The 5,002-nt window shown below is 34.8% G+C and overlaps 1 non-coding gene across 1 annotated transcript; it reads right to left on the bottom strand.

Moving 5' to 3' along the window:
• Nucleotides 1-454: 454 nt before the first annotated feature.
• Trnar-acg (transfer RNA arginine (anticodon ACG)) lies at nt 455-527 on the bottom strand. Its single transcript has one exon. It is a non-coding gene; the product is annotated as a tRNA-Arg (tRNA).
• Nucleotides 528-5,002: the final 4,475 nt, after the last annotated feature.

Below are 5,002 nucleotides of genomic sequence, written 5' to 3'. Positions count from 1 at the left end.
TGTACTGGCATGAGAAAGGATCTTATATTAATTTCAATATCAAGCTGTCCTTCACCGCGGAAAGAAATCATAAAAACGTTATGTAAAAAGAGAATATCCGAAAGAAACAGAGCAGAAAAAAAAAAGAAGAAAAAAGAACATTGCCTGCCAAGAACTGCTGGACTGAAAGAGTAAATTAAATATTGTCTCTTACAATATGATTTTATTGTTTGTATTGAACTATGTAGCTCAATATTACTTTCTGAGTATTTATTAATAACTAGCGGCACACACAACGCTGAGTCAAACATCGAGTACATTCAACATCGTCTTACCATCAAAGCTTACCTTGTGAACTCGGAGTATGGGAAATTCCCATATGCAAAAAAACAAAATCACTGAAAAAACAAAAATACCCTAACTAAGGGTAAGGATAATGAGTAAACGTTGGATAAAATGATGGTTAAAATTATTATGAACTTGCCAGGATTCGAACCAGGAATCTTCTGAACCGTAGTCAGACGCGTTATCCATTGCGCCACAAGTCATTCTGTATGCCAAAAGATGTTACCGCGACTGCATACAGACAGGGCTAAATTCCGTTGACATGGGTTGATAACTTTTTCGACAAGTTTACGAAACGGCCCAAAACCCCTTATTTCGGGCTTTTTGTGTGATTCGGTGTTGTTCGTTACGAACCATAATTTTTCAATTTGTTCGAAAGTTTCTTGGTATATAAGCACACACACACACACATAAATAAATTGGTATATACACACACATAAATAAATTGGTATATACACACACATGAATAAATTGGTATACACACACACATAAATAAATTGGTATATACACACATATAAATAAATTGGTATACACACACACATAAATAAATTGGTATACACACACATAAATAAATTGGTATATACACACATATAAATAAATTGGTATACACACACATAAATAAATTGATATATACACACACATAAATAAATTGGTATATACACACACATAAATAAATTGGTATACACACACACATAAATAAATTGGTATATACACACACATAAATAAATTGGTATACACACACATAAATAAATGAACATTTAGAATTTCATTAATAGTATAGATTATTAATTTATCTTATTTTGGCTAATTCTATATTCAAAATCCAATGCACACTATTTTCGCAGGAATGTTAATAAACTCATATTTGCTGTTATGTGTTATTGCATTTTCTATCCCCCCCCCCAAAAAAACCCACTCATTTTTGCACTATCCAGAAAAATATCAACTTTATCAAAACACTAGAATTTCAGCCCGGCGTTGTCCGGGTGGTTTGGAAGTGTGTGTTGAGCAAAAAAAAAAAAAAAAAAAAAAATTGGTAGTAGGAAAGCAGGCTCGAACCCATACCACAAAGGAGGAAAAGAGGAAAAGATCGGGGGGAAAAAAACCTGACGTCTTTGCTGTTACGACCACTATCAAACCGGAAGTGACGTAGGCTTTAATTAAGTCTAGACAATCGAAAGGAGAGGATGACTTTCGAAAATATCGGCGAAAAAAGCGACCCCCCCCCTGTAGATAAGTGCCCAGTTGAAGGTGAAGATATTAATGTTTTTAGCCGATTTTTCGGTATTTGTCGTCTAAAAAGTCAGACTTTAAAACGATACTGATCTTGGTAAAATCCGTCGCCTCTGTCGAAAGTTTTAGGCAAACATGAAAACATGCATACATACATACATACATACATTTATATATTGGTAACTAAAATTTTCAACCCAAACCGATTAAATATTACATATCTATGAATACGCTTTATGTCAAATTTCAAATGTTTAGACCAGAAAATGTTTGAGTAATTTGATAGAGAACGCAGAGGTCAATTTTTTTTAAATTTGACTCCTATTAGGACCCCTTAACATTTATCGTTTGGAGCTCAAATCAAGTTATTAAGTTAGATCCATGTCCAAAGAACCTATCTCTAAAATTTCAAGTGTTTAAACCCAAAATTGTCGGAAGAGTTTGGTAGAGTTTTAAAAGGTCAAATCATTGAACTTTGACCCTTAAAAGCCAAATTTCTGGCCAAAAACGGATCACAAAGATTTTCCCAAATCTCAGTACCCTTTATATCAAATTTCGCGTCTGTAGACTTAAAATTGACAGAGTTATTGCATAGGGAAATATACACACAGATACACACACACGTTCACTTTTATAGATATACTATATCTATAAAAGTGAACGTGTGTCTCTCTCTCATATAATTATTTTTCGCAGCCGAACCAACGTCGCAGCCCACAAGAAACAAGAAAGTCAACAAACCGGAAGTCCAAGACTCGGGTTTCGCCCTCATTTGGGCACATCAGTTAGACTCATCCCCGCTCAGGATTTGAAACCCGAGTCTCTTGCATGATAGGCGAGCACTCTACCAACTGAGCGAACACGCCACACACACACACACACACACACATAAGAATGTCTATTAACTTACACAGGTCAAGCAACCCGCGACACAGATCTGACAGTGGAAAGAACCTACCTCATACTGAACAAGGGACGAGGTATCAAACCAGCTTTAACCCAAGCCGACGTCTCACCAGTAGGAATTTTATATATACACACACACATATATCCTGGCTTGAGGCAGTTGCCTGTCTAGCCGCACTGATCTGCTGTGAAACAGTACTGTATGTGGATGACTCTCTCTCTCTCTCTCTCTCTCTCTCTCTCTCTATATATATATATATATATATATATATATATATATATATATATGTATGTATGCATAAATACACACACATACACACACATATGTATGTATATATATATATATATATATATAACAGTACTGTATGTGGATGACTCTCTCTCTCTCTATATATATATATATACACACACACACGCACGCACACACACACACACACACACACACACACACACACATATATATATATATATATATATATATATATATATATATATATATATATTACAGCCTTGATTTCTGAAGTCATGTTGTGGTCAAAGGGTCAACCTGGGGTGTTCGACAAAAATGGTCTTTAGTGCTGCATTAAACAATGGAAAAATGTGTTACTCTGAATGGTTCCTAGTTAGAAAACGACTAATAACTGTGGTATAATTCGTTGCTCTACTGCTATGAGAAATGGGTCAGAAGCATTACATATTGAACGCCTCTTTCATAAATGGGTGCCATTATTAAAATAAGAGATGTAAACGAATCAATAATACAAACATAATATGATAAACATAAAAGAAAAGACTGACACTAACAACATCACAACTGTGAGAGGTTGCAGAGAAGAAAAAATGGGTGGAAGCCAATCAAATCACAGATACGTTTCTGCATCGTATTAAGAACCCTCAAATCGGTGAGAATTCTGGATTTCAGAGAAGTTCACTATTTTCTGAAGGCCATCAATCAAGCCGGGCTATAATTTCTTGTAGAATACCCCAAAAGATTAATGAGCTGAAAGGTTATTATTGTGAACGAAGCACATATCTATTACTACGTTCTGACAAAAAACTTTCATCAGAAACAATCTTAGCATGTTTACGTATTTTTTTATGTATTAACGTATTGTTTTCAGATTAACACCTTCAATCTTACTTGTTTTAAATATATTTTATTTATTTCTTTACTAGCCGGGCGACTCAACGTTGCCCGGGATTGAACGATGATAATGACTGTTTTACACTCCCATATTTTTAGTGCCATCGAAATTGTTAAAATGATCGCCCATTTTTTAATCAAATCGATTGATTGCCGGCTCTAGTTGGGGACCCATCGCACTGCACCGAAGGAAACCTTTACATGCCTCTCCGTAGTGACAGTCTATAATACATTGTTGTCTACATTGCACTGTAGAGAACCTACTGTTGATTTCATAAAATTACCTTTTATATATATTGGCTTGAATCAAAGTTTAATATGCAAAAATCAAGTATCATGATTCAATTGTTCTCCAAACAGAAATATTCATTTCGAACGCGTCTCTGTCATGTCAAAAAAGCTACTGTTGATTTTATATGCTTGGCTTTACTGTTTGTGCGGTGATAATGACTTGAATTTAAGTTTAAAATGAAAAAGTCAAGTATTATGTCGCAATTGTGCTTTAACCAAGAATATTCATTTTGAACACAACGAGATTTAATCATAAGTAATATAAAACAAGTACATACGAATAAAATGTAAGACCATAACCCTGTTTCTCGACAACCGCCGACATCAAGGTTTGTGTGTTGTGTTTTTCTTTCTTCTTCTTCTTCTTCTTCTTCTTCTTCTTCTTCTTCTTCTTGTTGTTTTTGGTAGTGTATTGGCGATCACCGAAGTAGCGTGCACTGGTTTACAAATACACGCGCACACACATGCACACACACATAAAAACGATGCAGACTCAAATAAATTATAGCTTTATATGTATTTGGCTTAATTAATAATTTAATTATCAAATGATCCCGTAATAATTGCATCTAATTTACAAAATCATATCTAAAAAATGATGAAAATCGGTAAGAAACATCGGTAAAGAAACAAACAAACGATTAGTTCCCCCCCTCCCTTTGCATATCGGAAATTGAAAGACTGCCAGGCAGATGCATTGTGATACCGAAAATAAGAGTGTCCGATGGAAAACAATAAATAGAATGAAAAATAGTCTAAGTGCTTAATACAATTTACCACATGCCGCGCAAGGATATTAATCGTCAGCTGTTCTCATTCTGTTCATGTCCTTGACGATTGCCGAGGGTGTGAGAACTGGTTTACAAGTATACAAAAAAATAAAAGCAGAGATTCACAAGAAGAAACACAAACTCTAACGCCTCGTATATAAATCGGTTATGTTCTGTGTATATGTGATACAGTCACGTAGCGTACCATTATTTCGGCCTAGCAAAACGAATGACATAGACATAGTTTTAGAAAGGTGAAACAAAAGTTAAAATAAAAAGAGAAACGAGCAATACCGAGTAGATCCAGCTAGTTAGTAATATATGCTTGATTGCT

Source organism: Euprymna scolopes, chromosome 12 (assembly GCF_053919585.1).
Source record: "Euprymna scolopes isolate OS-2025 chromosome 12, ASM5391958v1, whole genome shotgun sequence".
Lineage (NCBI taxonomy): Eukaryota > Metazoa > Mollusca > Cephalopoda > Sepiida > Sepiolidae > Euprymna > Euprymna scolopes.
Note: the sequence above shows the minus strand (reverse complement) of the source record. Positions and strands in the feature narration are given on the sequence as shown.